This window comes from Microcebus murinus, chromosome 13 (genome assembly GCF_040939455.1).
Source record: "Microcebus murinus isolate Inina chromosome 13, M.murinus_Inina_mat1.0, whole genome shotgun sequence".
In the NCBI taxonomy this organism is placed as follows: Eukaryota; Metazoa; Chordata; class Mammalia; order Primates; family Cheirogaleidae; genus Microcebus; species Microcebus murinus.
In genome coordinates, this window is record NC_134116.1 from 63615614 (window position 1) to 63634182 (window position 18569).

An 18569-nucleotide genomic window follows, 5' to 3' on the forward strand; every position below is an offset into this window, starting at 1 on the left:
ATCCCTGTCCTCCACACACAGCACAACTGACACTCACAGGTGAGCTTTCCAGGATGTTTCAGGCCAAGAAATTATCCCTTATAATCATTTCATATCATCCTACCTATACTTTTCTTCCATCACACACAATGCACTTTGTTATTATATATTTGTGTAATTATTTCAATAATATTTGTCTGCCCACTTGACGGTCCCAGCTCCATCAGAGCAGGGATTGTGTGTGTGTGTGTGTGTGTTTTCTCAATATTGCATTCCCAACATGTAACCCAGTGATTTCATGAATGTTTTAAGGAAGTAAGAGTTCTCTATTTCAAAATTATTGATATATTTTAAACTTCTAAAAATTAGCTGTTTAGACCAGCTGAAATAGTAATGTGCTCTGAATTTTAATCCACTTGAAATAGGCACTTCAATACATTTTATCAGAACAAAGTATCTTTCCACCCTTCATTTACACATCAAATTTTATCATACTCCCCCTATGGTCAGATTCTTCCTATAGTTACACTATAAAGTATAGATGTTGGTAGTCTTCATTGTCACAGCATAGCATAGCACATCTCTTAAAAGAAAGGAGAATTTCCTGAATAGTCAATCAGAGAATTCACATAAAAACCTAAGAACCTTATTTCTAAGCATAAACATTAAGCAATATGCCATTTTAAAAGACTGAATGATATGACTAAATAAAAATGTAAAACTCTTTTGTATTAAAAAACATGTCATCCTCAGAGAAAGTCATCTTGTAAAAAGAAAAAAAAAAAAAAAAAAAAACATGTCATATAATAGTAATATAACTGTTAAAAAGAAGATAAAGCCAGGCACAGTGTCTGAGACCTATAGTCCCAGCTACTCGGGAGGCTAAGGCAGGAGGATCACTTAAGCCCAGGAGCTCAAGGTTACAGTGAGCGACAGTGATGCCACTGCACTCCTGCCTGGGCAAACAGAGCAAGATCCCATCTCTAAAAAGAAAAAAGAAGAAGAAGAAGATAAAGATACATGTATTGATATTGGAATATATATGATATAGTAAGTGAAGAATCTAGTTAAAAACAGTATGTGTACTATGATTCCAATTTTGAAAAGAAATGTAATTGGTAGAATATGGATAGGAAAAAAAATTTGTAGGAACATATACCAAATTCTCAATTTGAAAGGATAGACTATGGTATGTTTTATATTTTTATAATTTTTTGTATTTTTACATTGAGCATCTATTACTTTTGTAACGAACATAAAAAACATAAATTTGTCAAAAAAAGACAAACTTTATTGGAACTAGTAATAATATATGCAATATATACAACCATGTTACAAACTCTTCCAAATAAATAACTAGACAAATGCCAAGATAGAAAAATAGACCAAGTACATGAAAAAGAGTTCATAAATAAAAAAAATACAAATAATCAATAAGCATAAAAAAATTTAATTTTCTTTGATAATCCAATAAATGTCAAACATAACATGAATATGGCCTTTTTAAGTTCATTAAATTGGTAGATATTTAAAATATAATTACCAGTAGGCCACTGTCTAGTGGGCAGGCCATGTTGTTTGCTGCTAGAGACCAAAACAGATGGATACAACCTTTTGGAGGACAGTATGGTAATCTGTATCAAAAACACTCAAAATACATATACTTAATTAAAATTTTAGAAATTTATTCTAGGAAAATAATAAACACCACAATGTATATTCTAAGTATATTTGTTATAGAGTTGTCAGGGAAAAATTAAAAATACCTTCATTATTCATCAAAAGGATATGGCTTAAATGAATCTTGATACATTCACACAAAATAATAATGTGTAGCCACTGAAAAATCATGTTTTAGAAGACTACTTAACTTGAAAAATTCATTGTCTTTTATTAAGTAAAAAAAAATAACCAAATTTGATATGTACAGTATGATGCCAATTACTGGTGTTCCTCTATTTACCATGGGGTTAAGTTCTGATAAACTATAATAAGTTGAAAACACCATCAGTTAAAAATGCATTCAAAACCCCATTAAACCAATGGTAAAGTTGAAAAATCCTAAATCCAACCATTGTAAATCAGAGGCCATTTGTATTTGTGAGTGAGGGTGTGTATGTGCATGTGCACATATTAAAAAGACTGATCACGACGTTAACAATGGTTACCCGCAATGGTAAAAAATGAGAATGATTTTTATTCTGTCCTAATTCTTTTCTGGACTTTTCGAAATTTCTATAATTTTCTGAAATTTCCAAGGTTTTTATAATGTATTACTTGTACAATGATAAAATAATTATTTTATTAATAAAAGTTGTTGGCCTATTCTCTGTAAAAAGAATTTGGCAATTGCTCAAAAACTTAAAACACAGGGATGGGGCATGGTGGGGCATGGTGGGGCATGCCTGTAATCCAGCTACTCGGGAAGCTGAAGCAGGAGTACTGATTGAGCCCAGGAGTTGGAGACCAGCCTGGGCAACAACCCAATCTCTAAAAAAAATCTTAAACATAGAGTTACCAAATGATCCAACAAATCTATTCCTAGATATATCTCCAACGCATATAGTCACACAATAACTTGTACACAAATGTTCATGACAGTATTATTCAGAATAGCCAAAAATGGAAATAACCCAAATGGCTATCAACTGATGAACGAATAAACAAAACGTGTGTATCTATATCTCTATACAATAGATATATAATATTCAGCCATAAAAAGGAATGAAGTACTGATTCATACCACAACATAGATGAACCTTGAAAACATTATGCTAAGTGAAAGAAGCCTAACAAAAAGTCGCACATTGTATGATTCTATTCATATGAAATGTCCAGAATAAGAAAAACCACTTAGGTAGAAAGTTGATTAGTGGTTGCCGAGGACTGGGGAGAGGGAGAAATGATGAGTGATTGCTAATGGGTACAGGGGTTGTTTTCAGGTGATGAAAAAGTTCTGGATTGAGATAATGGTGACAGCAGTACAACCTGTGACTATATGGAAAATCATTGAATTATACTCTTTGAAAGGGTGAATTTTATGGTATGTGAGCTATATCTCAATTTTTAAAAGTGGAAAAGGATTGATGGCCTATTAAAGTTTCCAGGAAAAGAATAACATTTTTAAAGAATATGGGACTTTATAAATAAAACCTACAACATGATAGAGCCATGATGGGAGCACAAAGGAAAAATATCTAACAGTGCCTAGGGGTGATAAAAAGGCTCCTAAAACAAAGAGATTCTCAAACTTGTTGAGAATAATAAATAAAAATAACCTTTATTTATTAATTCATTTAACAATAATAATGCATTTCATCACTCAAGTCTCTCAGTGATGACATCCTATATAACTCTAGTACATTATCAAAACCAGGAAATTGATATTGGCACAATACAACTAATACGTTTCTTTTTGGTGGGGGGGAGACACAGTTTTGCTCTGTCTCCCCTCATTTGAGTGCAGTGGTATCATCATAGCTCACTGCAATCTCCAACTCCTGGGCTCAAGTGATCCTCCTGCCCCAGCCCCCTGAGTAGCTGGGACTACAGGTATGCCACCACAGCCAGCCAATTTTTTCTATTTTCTTTTAGAGATGGGGTCTTGCTCTTGCTAAGGCTGGCCTTGAACTCCTGGCTTCAAGCAATCCTGCCTTGGCCTCCCAGAGCGCTAGGATAATAGGCATGAGCTACTGTGCCTGGCCTGTTTTGGTTTGGTTTTGGTTTTGGTTTAAGATACAGAGTCTCACTTTTTCACCCAGGCTAGAGTGCAGTGGTGCCATCATACCTCACTGCAGCCTCAAACTCCTGAGTTCAAGGGATCCTCCTGCCTCAGCCTCCCAAATAGCTGGGACTACAGGCATGTACCACCACATCCAGCTGTTTTGTGTTTTTTTATTGAAAAGACAGTATAACACCAAGGTAAAAAGTTTTAAGTAAATGATCAGAACTACCTACAGTTTGACTTACAAAATTAGTCTGATTTTGATGTTGCCTGACATAGAAATACATTAAAATTTTATTATAAAATAGTTTAAACATACAACAATTGATAATCACAAAATCACTATGTATCTGCATTGCCTCCACGTATCTTTTAACACTTTACCACTTACATTATTACTCATAAAAATATGTAGTATTATTTGCAGGTTTGAAAGCCTTATGTAAAAATTGCATCATAATATATAAGGATGCACATTTTTATATATAAATGTTTCTATCATGGGACTCATGCTGTCAATTGCTAGTTGAGGAATAAACTTTGCTACTCTCTCTGCTAACCAACCTTTTTCAGGAAGGGATTGCCACGGAGGTTAGAGCTGAGACTCTAGAGAGGGCTTGCCTGGATTAGAATCCAGAATATTCTATTCACCAGCAGTGTAACATTGGACAAATTACTTGAGTGCTCTGATCCTCATGAGTTTTCTCACATGTAAAATAGAGATAGTGGCAATCCCTATTTCACAAAGTGGTTTGAGTATATATTAAGAGAACGTGTGTGAAGTACTTGGTCCAGTGAAGTAGGAAGTGCTCAATGTCTTTATTATTGTGAATCTGGACATTGCTCTGTCTTCCTACAATGAAACAGAGTGGTGCACATAACCAGGGCTAACTCACAGGTTGGGGAAGCTAGCATGTTTTCTACTGCTCTCTCAGGGTTGTGCTCATAAATATTATAGTTAACAATCAGCTTTGAACAGGGGAGGGGGTGGGGAGCTCTGCTTTGTGATGTTTGCCAATTTCCATGGTGTAAATACTCCCACGATGGCTGATTTTAAGGTACCAACTTGCCTTCAGTGAATGCAGAGCTGGGAAGCAGCTCTCCTGAGCCAATGTGAGCCAGCTCCAGCATACCCAAGAGAGTCTCTCATCCTTTTTTGCTGCCTCTTTGTTCACTGCTGAAACAGGATCTGTTCTCTCTCAGGCAGAGCACAAGGCATCCCTGTTTGATGTGCTCTTGCTGAGGTAAGAGTCTATTTATGCCTGGGAGAGAGAGGAAACCTACAGTTCTGAAGCCCAAAGCAGTGCTCAGGCCCAACTTATCAGAGCACTCATAGCAAAGTGGTACTTTCATTCTCATTTGCTAGGGTCCCTTATGTGTCTGTTTTTTCTTGGGGGTTCTGGGGTGTGGCTGTGGCTACCATCTAGGGTAAGATTCTATCAGATTTGCATCATGTGGCTATAATGCCTTCTTAAGACCAATAGCACCTCACCCTGATTTTTAACATAGAATATAATACATCTACTTAAGATATTGAAGTAATCATTTCTGCATCTTTCCATGGTCTTCAGAATAATACCTCGTAATGGTTGCATAATTTGGTCAACACACCTAAATGTAAGGTGTATGTAAGAAAAAAGCTAAATCCTCATGTGGCTCCTCGTACAAGTCCCTATTTGGGGAACAAATGATTGTGCTACCTTTGCATGGTCAGGATACCATGGCTGGTAACCATGTGTCCCTGGGCAGGCAGTACCTCTAATACTAGGTATGCCAGAGGTGATGTTTTTTAAACTGGAGAGTGGGGCAGGAGTAAAGGGGGAGAGAAATAGAAAAAGTAGCATAAACCTAGAAAAAGAATAAGAATTTCAAGAACTGAGTATAGTCTTAAATGTTGACCAAAAAAATAAATAAATAAATTGAACCCTGAAAAATTACAATAGAATCTTCCAATTAGGTTACTAATGATTTTAGGAAAATAAAGTTCATCTCTGTATTGGGGCCAGAGTAAGGTAGGAACAGTAAAAGGGTTACGATCAAGTGTTTATTATGTTCCAGGGACTGTGTTAGGTTCTTTTCTTGCTTTATCTTATTTTAGAAGTCACAGGGGGAAACTGAGGCTTGGAGTAGTTCATTAACCTGCCCATGGTCACACAGGGCAGGTCCCCCAGGTCGATCTTCACCCCACTGCAGTCAGGAGTGAAGGAGGATTAAGGAAGCGCAGACAGGAGTATGAACCATTCTTTCTGGAAGCATGATGGGGAAAAAAGAGAGAGAAAGAGCAGTAGATAAAGAATAGGGACATGAAATCACTGCTTTTATAATCAAAATAAGGCTCAGCTCCTCGAGGCTGACAGTGAAAAAGATTCCCCACGTGACTGCGGGGGCCAGAAGCAGAGAGACCACAAAATCCTGGCCCCTGGCCCAGGGAGTCATCTTTCTCTTGAGAATCACTCACTGATGATTTTGGCTCCATCAGAGCCTCCTTGGGTCATTTCTGCCTTTCATCTCCAAGGCACAACCATGAGATGACAAGGGGCATTTCTCAACATCCATGGCACAACCAAGCCAAAGCTGGAAAGTTAACAACTTTTCTAAAGGCAAGGATGATGTTTCCCAACCTTCTGAGGTCATAGAAACTGCCCTGGACACCAGTTTAAATATACAGAATCTCAAGGAACTTGGATTCAGGAGATGTGCAGGAGGCCTGGAAATAGGTATTTTAAACTAATGCCAGTTATCCTCAAATTCCTGCAAGTTCTAGTATCACTGTGTTGGCAAGTAACAAAGAGAAATAAACATAGTAGCATAAATCCATGTAGTCAGGCTCACAAGAAAAGGCCACTTTTAACCCTATGCTGCAGTCCTCACCCTACCTCTGTGTGTTTGATGCTATGGTGGCACATGTTTGCTATTTTTATCTCCTAGAAAATGCCTGGGCCCAAGAAAAAGAGGCCCTTTGCCAAATTATAAGATAGTAAAGGAGGAAGGGAAGGTGGCTAGAAGGCTTCTTCCATTCTTAACATTTTTCAAAGACTAGGGTTTTGTTGTTGTTGTTGTTTGAGACGGTGTCTCGCTCTGTTGCCCAGGGTAGAATGGAGTGACATCATCAAAGGTCCTTGCAACCTAGAATTTCTGGGCTCAAGTGATCCTCCTTTCTCAGCCTTCTGAGTAGCTGTGACTACAGGTATGCAACACCACACCCAGCTAATTTTTTGTAGAGACAGGATCTTGCTATGTTGCTCAGGTTGGACTCAAACTCCTGGCCTTAAGCGATCCTCCTGCCTCGGCCTTCCAAAGTGCTAGGATTACAGGCACCAGGCACAGCGCCCAGCTAGGCTATTAGTTCTTAACCAGCACACCATGTAAGCCATCTACCACACAGACAAGAACAGCTTTGCCTACCTGTCCACTTCTTTGTTGTCCCTCCAGCACTAGGTGGCAGTAGGATGGCAGCCAGCTTTCTCCTACAGGCTGCTCAGTCTAACCACACATTAGTCTTAGAGAGAGTGATCATATGTCCAGGTTTGCCTGGGTAGAGTCCTGACCTACTCCTTTGAGCCCAGGCTCCCCTCTGGTTCAGTGTCTTTCACATTCTCATTCATTCATTCCCAGTTTGGATGATAAATTATATAGTCACCCTGTCTGTGAACAACAGAGCTAGAACAAAAACACAACTCCACAAAAGCAAGACATAGACTGCCAGCAATTTAATAACTTCCATTTATCAGGCAAATCACTCTGTGACACCACACACATCAGTTCAACTAATCCCCACAGCACCCTCACAAGAGAGTCTTGGAAACGTGAATTCTGCAGATGAAGAAAGCAAAACAGGCTGAAGCGAATTTACCAGGGTCCACTATGAGGAGCAGAGCTAGGTTCCAATGTCCATCTGCATGACCCCAACTTCTGCTCTTACTGGGGCCCACTGTCTCCTGGGCATGTGGCCCCCCTACCCACCCACTTCTGACTGTGCTAAGAAATAGAATTTTACCAAGAAAGTTGATTGGTTTTAACACAAAAGGAATACTCTCAATCTTCACAGTTTTTCATCTCAAATTTGAAAGTAGAAATCTGCTTTCTGCAGCTGTGTCTCTGATTCAGCTCTTGTTTCTGTAACCTAGTTTGAAAGAAGAAACACTTCCAAAAGAAGCAACCAAGTCTACAAAGGCACAGTTTGATTCAAATGGATCCAACCGATTAGCAAATGGAAAATAACACTGAGGAACAAGTTTTGCATCACAAGCATAGCAGCTCCAAGTCACCCCTATGGAAGCTAAAGCTTTAAGTGCAACCCAGAGAAGGGATGGTCCAGAATCTCTGCTTTATATTTGCATAGCTTCACCGTCCAAGCCAGTTGCTCTCCACAAAAGGTGACTTAAAGTCATAGTCTTTGCTTTCATCACCATATTGTCCAGCGTTTTACAGATTTTTCCTTTCTTTTTAAAAAAAAGGGTAATTTTTAAAATTCTGATTGTTAATTCAAAATGTACTCTTCCTAATGCCTTCTCTTTGAAAAAAACAAAATTCACACATAGGCCTAAGTGGCCACTGCTCAATACCACAATCTCAGACCTGAGATGCACTGTCATTGGTTAGTTTGTTTGGTTTTTTGTCCTTCCAGATGTTTTTTTAACCAGGAAATCATTTTTCTACCTTATACCTTCTCTTCTTTCTACCTATAAAGCTTCCATTATGGGAGTATTTCATTCCTCTCTGCACACTCCATCGTAGGGAAGCTGCTAAAACCCCAGAGCTCCAAGGGGCCGGCAGCAGCCCCTCTCTCCTTCCAGGTCTTTGTTCAGCCAACAGAGTAGTTAAGCACAGGCCTCTGGAGTCAGAATGCTGCATGTGAATCTGGGCTTGTTAGCAGAGTGACCTTGGGCGAGTTTGTTCATTCACTATTCATGTGGCAACATTTGAGCTCTTCCCTCTTCCTCCACAGCCCTCATCCTAGCCTGTGCCACCATGATTTACTGCTCCTGTCTTTGATGAAGAGCCCGTTTGCAGCCACATCAGTCCTTCTACACCATCACATCACTGCTCTGCTCACATCCCTCCACCAGCTTCCCTCCCACTCTCAGAGTCCAAGGCCCTGGGCTGGGAGCCTACACGTTCCAATGCAGTCTGCCCTGCCCGCAGCTCCTGCCCATGGCCTCTCTGACTTCTGTGTACTCTCTCCGCCCTGGCCCCATCAGCCCCTTCATGCTCCTCAAACATGCCAAGCTCGCCTCTTCCTTAGCACCTTTGCATTTGCTGTTCCCTCTGTCTGGAATGTTCTTGCTCCAGAACCTACTTGGCTCACTCCTTCCTCTCCTTCAGCTTTCTGCTCAAATGTCACCTTCCCAGGAAGGCCTTCCTGGCCACCCTATCACAAAGAGTGGCCCGGCCCCTCACTGCCACGTGGTGCTCCCTAGTCTCCCTCCCCGCTTCATCTCTCTCCACACCATTTGTCGCCACCTGACATGCCACGTGTTTCTCTGATTACTGTCTCCTCCCCCTAGAATGTGAGCTCTGCACAAGAGCAATACGCCAACAGCTAGCAGCGTGCCTGGCACACAGCTGGCCCTCCATAAACACTGGCTGAGTGAATGGATGAAGCGTCCGCACACAGCACTCAGGAGCCAGATCACATAAGGCCTTGTAAGCTCTGGAAAGGACTTTGGGTTTTGTTTTAAACATGAAGGGAAGCCATTGGAAAGTACATAATCTGATGCACAGTTTAAAAAGATCACTCTGGCCACTGTTTGGGGGGAAATCTGTACTAAGGGTAAGAGTGGCTCTGGGGGCAGTTTGGAGGCTAATGCAACATCCAAGCAAGAGAGATAATAAGGACTTCAACTAGGATGGAAGAAAAAGGTCATATTAAAGAATATATTTTGGGCCAGGCGCGGTGGCTCACACCTGTAATCCTAGTACTCTGGGAGGCCAAGGCAAGAGGATCACTTGAGCTCAGGAGTTCGAGACCAGCCTGAGCAAGCGTGAGAACCCATCTTTAAAATAAATAAATCTATATCCATAGATATAGATAGATAGATATTAGAATTATAGCTGACAGAACTTGTTACTAAATTGGATGAAGGGTCTAAGAGGAATTGAGGATAACTTCCAGGTTTGGGGCCTCAATACTTAGTCTTTCTGAGTCTGTCTCCTCTTCTGTAAAATGGGGATGGTTAGAGCACCACCCTCATGGGACTGTTACGAGGAAGTGGCCAGAGGAAGCACAGGGCTCACACTGTGTTGGCACGTGGCAAACCCTCAGTACATGTTAGCTCTTATCATTGCCTCAAAGATAACAGTGTTTTTATAAACAAAATTATAAAAATATCCACCCCACTGAGACTGAGGGTAAAAAACTTTTTGTAGAGTGTACCCCACCCTCCTAAGGGATAGACTTTTGCTTTTTTTAACAGAATATTTAACGGTCATGTTGGAACATTTTACTTTACATGGATAAATAAAAAGGATTCCTCACATTTCAAAATAATCATAAGGCTCTTTTAAGTAGTGCTTGTCCATTCAATACTTAGTAGAAAGAGTAACTAAAAGCTGAAATTACAAACCTCTGCTGATTAAAAATCAATCAAAACGTCAGATAAGGCCGGGCGCTGTGGCTCACGCCTGTAATCCTAGCTCTTAGGAGGCCGAGGCGGGCGGATTGCTCAAGGTCAGGAGTTCAAAACCAGCCTGAGCAAGAGCGAGACCCCGTCTCTACTATAAATAGAAAGAAATCAATTGGCCAACTGATATATATATAAAAAAAAAAATTAGCCGGGCATGGTGGCACATGCCTGTAGTCCCAGCTACCAGGGAGGCTGAGGCAGAAGGATTGCTCGAGCCCAGGAGTTTGAGGTTGCTGTGAGCTAGGCTGACGCCACGGCACTCACTCTAGCCTGGGCAACAAAGCGAGACTCTGTCTCAAAAAAAAAAAAAAAAAAAAAAAAAACGTCAGATAAGGCACATCTGAAATAATAATGATTTAAAAAACAACAACAACAGGCATTTACTGCATTTTAACACAACAGTAGTTAAAATACCACGCTGTCCAGTTCAATACAGGACACCTGGCAACCCTACTTGTAAGTGTAGCTCAGCTTTCTGCAAAGCCAACGCCTGGCCCTTTTTGGCTACACTGGCCTGTCCTCATTTCCCCCTGGAAAACTTTTAAACTTAGTACAGATAACATTCTGCCTCTATTACAATTAGCAGCTTCTCTCAATAGGCCATCTAGTTTGGCAAGTGCTTGTGTGGAGTAACCCAGTACCTTCTTTCAAAACCTCCCAATGGTTACTGCAGGTAGCACGGGAGAAGCTGCCTGTGGGGAATTTAGCAGCTGCTTCAGGCCCTCAAGCAACTTTCTTGCTAGCATCTTCCTCTGCCTCTCCAGATCTCCCTAATTATTGGTGATCTGGGCACCCTACCTAACTGAAAACCAGCCATTCTTCTTCCTAGATCCCAGGGAGATTGATGAGAGGTCCCTAAATCTGGGATCCCTTTCCCTCCTTGCCCCATAATTGAACTCCTCCTTAAATCCTTTTACTACCTAGGAACCTGCAAAGGCAACCTTCAATTTCAGCTGGAGCTGGAAGGATTCCTACCAAACCATTTGCCCCATGCGTGAGTCTCTGCTACACCACCTCTACTGTTCAGCTTTTTCTATTCTCAAGTCTGGAAGACATCCTTGCTTCTGAACCTGGGGTCTAAGAACCAGCTCACGAGGGAGCTTGTTAGAAATGCAGAATCTGAAGCGGTATTGTGGACCTATTGAATCAGATTCTGCATTTTAACAAAATCCCCAGGTGATTCCCAGACATCTGCAAGTTTGAGAAGCCAGAAAAGTGCTCAGGCCCTTCTCTTCCCATTGGCTGGGGGGAATTCTTGTAACTTGTCCTGTTTAAGAGCCCTCAATATTTAACCTCACTTTGTTGTCCTCACTTTCCAAAAAAATCCTGAGAGCTTCCTTACAACACAACACCATCCCTGTCCTGTCCCCTCAAAGCTGGGGCTTCCTTTTTGCACCCCCTTCCTTTCTGCAAGACCGCCCCCCCCCAATTCCTCCTCTCAGGAGGAGTTTTTCTGCCTTGCTTCTCCACCAGAAGGGCCTCTGATATTAGTGAAGGTGCCACCTCGCCAGCACCTCTCAGAGCTGCTCTAGCATGTCCAGTGATAGCCCCTGACTCTGGTCCTCGCCCAAGGTCTGAGTGGGCCTCTCACTGGGCTACGGGACTCCCTTTCCCACGGCTCCCCCTTAAGTCGAGACTTCCCACACCACATGAACATGCTGTTCCTCTTTCCTGCCCACCCCGGCAGACAACAGACAACGAGAATACAGCCCAGGAACAGCTGCTTTCAAATGGGAAGCTCCCAAGGAAAAGGAGTGGGTGCCCATTGAGACCTAGCCTTGAAGAAGGTCGTGTTTTCCCTGAAACAAGGTGAAGGCTGATGGGGGAGATACATTAGAAATGCTTTAAGCATTTGATTCTTCGAGGGTTTGGGGATTTGTGTTTGAGGTAGTTTTTTTTAAGCTTTCCAAAGTGAGAAAGGTATCAGATAGCTTTTCTGAACTGTGGAAATCAGAGTCTTTTTCTGGAGTCATAACATAAGGCTTTTGGGCTCCCAGTCTGGTGGTCTGGGAGCCCAAAACAGTCTTAAACCGTTTGTGCCAGTTTAAGTTCATTAATCAACATTTCTTCTTACTCCTTTATCATGTATTACACAATTGATTTCTCCCCAGAAAAAGACATATTAAAAGCCTACTGGCTGGGCGCAGTGGTGGCTCACACCTATAATCCTGGATCCTAGCGCTCTGGGAGGCCGAGGCAGGAGGCTCATTTGAGCTCAAGAGTTTGAGACCAGCCTGAGCAAGAGTGAGACGCCACCTCTACTAAAAAAATAGAAAGAAATGAGCTGGATAACTAAAAATATATGGAAAAAATTAACCAGGCATGGTGGTGTATGCCTGTAGTCCCAGCTACTTGGGAGGCTGAGGCAGTAGGATTTCTTGAGCCCAGGAGTTTGAGGTTGCTGTGACCTAGGCTGATGTCATGGCACTCTAGGCCAGGCAACAGAATGAGACTCTGTCTCAAAAAAAAAAAGCCTACTTCCAACCTTCAACCTTTTAAAAAGTACCCTTGGAATGTTATTCATATTCACTATTAAAATAGTGTCTTTACAAAGTGTTATGTATTTTATTTAGCAGACAGTTATTATCCAGTTATTATCATACTTTTCACATACCAAGGACTCTCCTACAGGCTTTACAAAGATTAACTCATTTAATCCTTAAAATAATCCAATGAAACAGGTACTATTATTAACTTCATTTGTAAATGAGGAAATGAAGGCACAGAGAGCTTAAGTAATTTCCACAAGGTTACACAGCTAGTAAGTAATGACCAGAATTCAAACCTAGATAGTATGGATGGGTCACAGCCATATACTGAACCACAGACTATGTGGTTCATACTGAACCACTCAATCATAGACTTAATTTCAACTTAAGTGCTGCCTCTCTAAAGAGCCTGAAAAAGATATGTATATTTATTATATATTAAAATATTTTTATTTTTATATTTTTTAATTTTTTTAATATTTCTACTTAAATGTGTGTATGTATATATACACACACACAAACATATATACATATATAGGGAGAGAAAGAGAGAGACAAAAAGAGAAAGAATGAGAAGGATCTAGGTGCATTTCTCCAAATGGCTTCCTTTCCACATGTTTTCAACACACACCTAAAGTCCAATTTTGAGAGAAGTGTAATTATTCTACAGATACAGCCTCTTGAGTCTAAAGGCTCAGTTTTATAAACCTCAGTTTCCAGGCCGGGCGCTGTGGCTCACGCCTGTAATCCTAGCTCTTGGGAGGCCGAGGCGGGCGGATTGCTCAAGGTCAGGAGTTCAAAACCAGCCTGAGCAAGAGCGAGACCCCGTCTCTACTATAAATAGAAAGAAATTAATTGGCCAACTGATATATATATAAAAAAATTAGCCGGGCATGGTGGCGCATGCCTGTAGTCCCAGCTACTCGGGAGGCTGAGGCAGAAGGATCACTCAAGCCCAGGAGTTTGAGGTTGCTGTGAGCTAGGCTGACGCCACGGCACTCACTCTAGCCTGGACAACAAAGTGAGACTCTGTCTCAAAAAAAAAAAAAAAAAAAAAAAAAACCTCAGTTTCCTCGTGTGAGAAATGAGGTAGTTGGAGTAGATGAACTAGCCCATCAAGTTCAGTGTTAAGGGGCCTTGCAATTTAAAAATTATTAAAATTTCCAGAAGACTGACCAGGCAGCATTTCTTTTTTAGGTTTGACTAGATGAGATGTCATGGCTTAGTATTCTAATTTAAGCTAACTCTGGACCGTTCTTGTGCCTTTTAGACTAATCTTAATGAGGATTTTTTTTCTGTGCAACCGATGACATCCTAATGTGTTTATGCCAGTTTAAGTTTAAATTTCTAGGCGGTCTTGGGCCTGCCGGTTTACCGAAAACATAACGCAAGTAAACAAGCGATGGCAAAGGAAACACAGCGCAGCTACTGATGCAGGAGCGCCCTCTTCCGGCCATAGGAATGTGACCTGTCTCAGGGTAGCTCTTCTGCTCTTGGTGTACAGCACACACTTGGGCCACTCCCTTCTGTAGCATTCCAATCAAGCGACATTTATCAGTGACCTGGAGCTAGATACAGTGTACTTAGGGCTGGGATACAAAGATAAATAAAAGCATCCCAGCCTTAAAGGATCTCAGTCTAATGGGACACACCCACATCAGATCGTTATAATGCAACTTGAGAGGTGTGTCACTGGAGCTGTGCCTCATGTCCCTCTTAGTTTGCGACCACAAGTTACACATAAGAGCCCAAATCAAACAGCACAGCACAATGCTCTTTTGTTAGGAAAGGAGTGACTCACCCTAGCATTTTCTCTGTGCACAGAAACAGATGACCTGCACAGAAGCAACAAGGCTAATGGGTGCTGTCCTGGCAACCCAGGCACCCTGGGAGCAGTCCTGGCAGCCAGCTCTCCAGGGTGGACATGAGGACCTGCAGAAAATGGTCAGGATTAAACAGGCAAATGGCATAGGTTAAGAACAGCAGTCTGGAGGATATCTATGCATTTTGGTATGAAATTAATAAGCACACTTAAAATATACAACCAAGATCTCTGACACTTTTTGTAACAAGATTCTAGCTTATCTTTCCACTAGATCTTGTTGGATTTCTTTCTAATGGAATTTCATCTGGTTGGTCGCAGTTTTCAAACTAGGCCAGGAGCTCCCTCAATTTCTAAAATACAAAAGTTCTTTCTACCCCTCTTCTCAAATCTTAGATTCTGGACATACCCAGAAATTCCCTGGGCCTTTTAACTCCATTAATTTGTTAACACTTTGTCTCTTCTAGCAACAATTTCCTTTCACTTTAGAGAAATTTCTGCTGGTAATGCACCACTATAAGCCAGGAGAAAAAAAGAACTTGAAAGAAGAGGAAGAACATGTTTTTCTTACTTTTTTTTCCAAAACAGGTGAGGGGAGAAAATAAAGCAGGTGGAGAAATACACTACTTAATGCAGTTCAGTAACTGGGAACCAATTTCTTGGAAACATGGCCTACAGGAATACCCATCTTAACATCAGAAGGTGGATATAATTACCACTGAAGGCGTTTAACAAACCTCTAAAACAGTTCCTATGAAGAGTACACTTCAGAAAAATCTATGCAAAGAAGTAAAAAACGAAAGAAAGACAAAACTTGAACCTCATGAGAGTGGAGAGAATGCAAAAGGTAAGAAGGGGGAAAGGAGGTCAGGGAAGCAGAAAGGAACAGGAAAAGAATATGGATGGTCACGGGGCAGGAATTTGCAACATTGTGAACATCTTAAATTTACCATTAAAATTTAAGAAATATATGTCTTTGAAAAATGCAGGCAATTCAGAAGTACACCAGGTAAAACGTGGAAACACTTTTTTCACAACCTACACACAACATCCCCACTACAGAGGTGGGAGAGGTTAGGGTGAAGCTGGAGGCAGTATTCTGATAGGCTTCATATATCTGTACCAGTGAGAGTAGTCATAATGTTAGATGAATATATTTGAATGGTACTAAGTACACAAAACTCATGGTAACTGATATAGTTTTCCCACAATTTTGGTCTTACCAACTTGCAGTTGAAACATTTTTATATTCCTTTTGTAATCATCTGAAGATAATGAACTAAATGCTAGCCATTGTTTTCCAGAGTAGAATTTTTGGAGTTACTGGTAGTTTGGAGAATTTCCATCTTATGATGTATCTTTTTATATAGCTTTGTGTGTGTACATATGTATATGTATGTATGTGTATACATATAATAATAAAATATTTACATTACCATATTTGATCTTCACTTAACAGGAGTGTAGCATTTCAGATGCAGCTTCTGACTTTAGAATATGGAACTTTAGTCTCATCTGTGCAGTACCTGGACATTGTGATGTCATTAAAATACAATATTAAAATACCCTTTAAAACTTTTATTATAGAAATTTTCAATCATACACTAAAATAGAGCAATACAGAATCCCCAGGTACCTATCACCCAGCCCCAACAATGTTCTTCTGAGTAAAATGCATTTAAGATTCACCCATGGTGTTGTACAAATCAATAATCTGTTCCTTTTTATTGCTGAGTAGTATTCCATTGTATGGATTACCAGAGTTTATTCATACTAAATAATATTCCATTATCTAGATGTACCACAGTTATTTATCATTCACTTGCAGAAGGACATCTTGGTTGCTTCCAACTCTTCCAATTATAAATAAAGCTGCTATGAACACCCATGTGCAGGTTTTCACATAGACACAAATTTTCAGTTCATTTGGGTAAGTATCAAGGAGCACATTTCTGGATTATACAGGAAGAATATGTTTAGTTTCATAAGAAACTGCTAAACTGTCTTCCAAAGTGGCTGTATCATTTTGCATTTCACCAATAATGTATGAGAGTTAAAGAGACATAATCTCAGGTTTGCCACTTACAGTGATACTAAGCTTATTTAGGTTATAGTTTTAGCACTCATTAATGATTCATTATGTCATTATCACATTTAGCCACTTGAATTCTTCAGTAAAGGAGAACTTTCTATCATCAACTACTTGGTTGCCCTAAAATGACTTTAGCTCTTCAATCTAGGCAGCAGGGACTGTTGGAGACTAAGACCCTCCACATTCCTACCACTTGTCCTACACACGGGCCTCACCCGGAAAATAGCCTAAGACGAAAATAGCACCCAGCCCTCCAGCTATAGTTCCGAGAAGAATGCATTCCATGACGTGCTTGCTCCAGGGCATGCTACCTGCAATTGTTCCCGACCCCCTGCCAGGTTGGGGTTGAGTGATCAATCACAAACAGCTTCGGGTGCCATTGGGATGCTGATTGGGGCTGATTAGCCCACACCCAAGCCTCATCATCCCCCCACTCTATTTTTCTGTTTCTACTTCCTTGTTTCTGTATATAAAACCTACTAAAAATCCAAGTAAAGTAGACCTTGACAACCATTTGCTTGGTCTCGTTCCTTTCTCTGGCCCATCTCTTTCAGGCACGGTCCCCCTCGCCCACCGCAAGTAACAAAAGGTCCCGAGTAACAAAAGGTCCCTCGGGCCAGGACAAGGGACCTCTCTCCTGAGCTCCTTGCTTCAGAGGCCTTGCATTTTGGAGTGCCTTCCTCAGAATGTCGAGTCTCGCTCTGGTGCCAGGCACTAACCAGGGCTATCAGGGCTATCCAGGTGATGTGTCCCAAGCCCAGGCTGGGACTTGTGTATGTCCCAGTTTCTGTTTTTCCCCTTCAGGGTATTCCACAATCCTCTACCTCACACTTGGGGTGGACCAGATGCCCTGAGAAGAGACAAGAATCAGAGCCATAGGGTCCAAAAAGGTGACCTGGTAACAAATTGACCCTGTTGGCACAGTATTTCTTTCCAGAGATTGTGCAAGATTGGGTTGTCAGATGGTGCTGGCAAGCTGATTTTGAGTAACTCTTGGCTCTGGGCTACCTGCTGTCTACTATCAATCCTTGGGCTTGAGCCATGCATGTGACCTCTGTGTCCTACAGCACCCCATGAACCTCATGTCTCTGGCACACAGGGCTCTGTAGCACGTCAGACAGTCCTCCAGGAGTGGCAGAGCCTATCTTCCTTGAGAGCTTTTGAGACCATACCTCTGCAAGGTCACTGGGCCCTTCTAATTAATATCCTGTCCTGCTTCCTATTAACATGGTGACATCATGCTCTCCCTGAAGTTCTCCTGGACAAAGGAGGGACATTCCTCATGTAAACAGGATGGCGCTCCTCACTCGCCCCATGGGCCTCTCACCTATCCCCCCTACTGGTGGTGGGTATATGAAAGGCAGGAATGCGGTCAACACAGAAACATTCTAGGAATATAAAGATTACTGTCTAAAGAGTTCAAGAGAAGACATAGTTAAAAGATGAGTTGCTCTACATTATGCTAAAAAATTCCAAATAGTAAATTTAGCATGACAAGAAAACAAAGATTGTTCATATTTTTCTACATAATCTGGGTAAAACTTGTGTTTGTGGTCATGACCAATGAAGCACACTACCAACCTATGAGAGAGTCACAGGAATCCAGCATTCTTGGGCAGCACAATGAAGGATGCAGCCCCATGAGTTATGTGATCAGCATCAAATAAATGTAGAGCAAGAAGATCTATATTGTTTCAACATAAAAACATTATGAAGAACCATGGCATTGTGAGTAATTACAAGTGCTACTTGTTTCTCACAGTGAGAGATATGAAATTAACCAGAAATGGCGCATTGACAACAAAGAACACGAAGAGATGGTTCCTAGACATTACAA

General features: G+C 41.1%; 1 long non-coding RNA gene across 2 annotated transcripts; it reads left to right on the forward strand.

Moving 5' to 3' along the window:
• The first annotated feature begins 774 nt into the window (after nt 1-774).
• Nucleotides 775-17638, forward strand: LOC105855996 (uncharacterized). 2 transcript variants are annotated; one of them, XR_001146877.3, is made up of 4 exons: nt 775-6890; nt 7831-8079; nt 15229-15487; nt 16881-17638. It is a non-coding gene; the product is annotated as an uncharacterized LOC105855996 (long non-coding RNA). The 2 variants fall into 2 exon arrangements; XR_012922460.1 differs by lacking the exons at nt 775-6890; nt 7831-8079 and adding an exon at nt 14742-14828.
• The last annotated feature ends 931 nt before the right edge of the window (nt 17639-18569 follow it).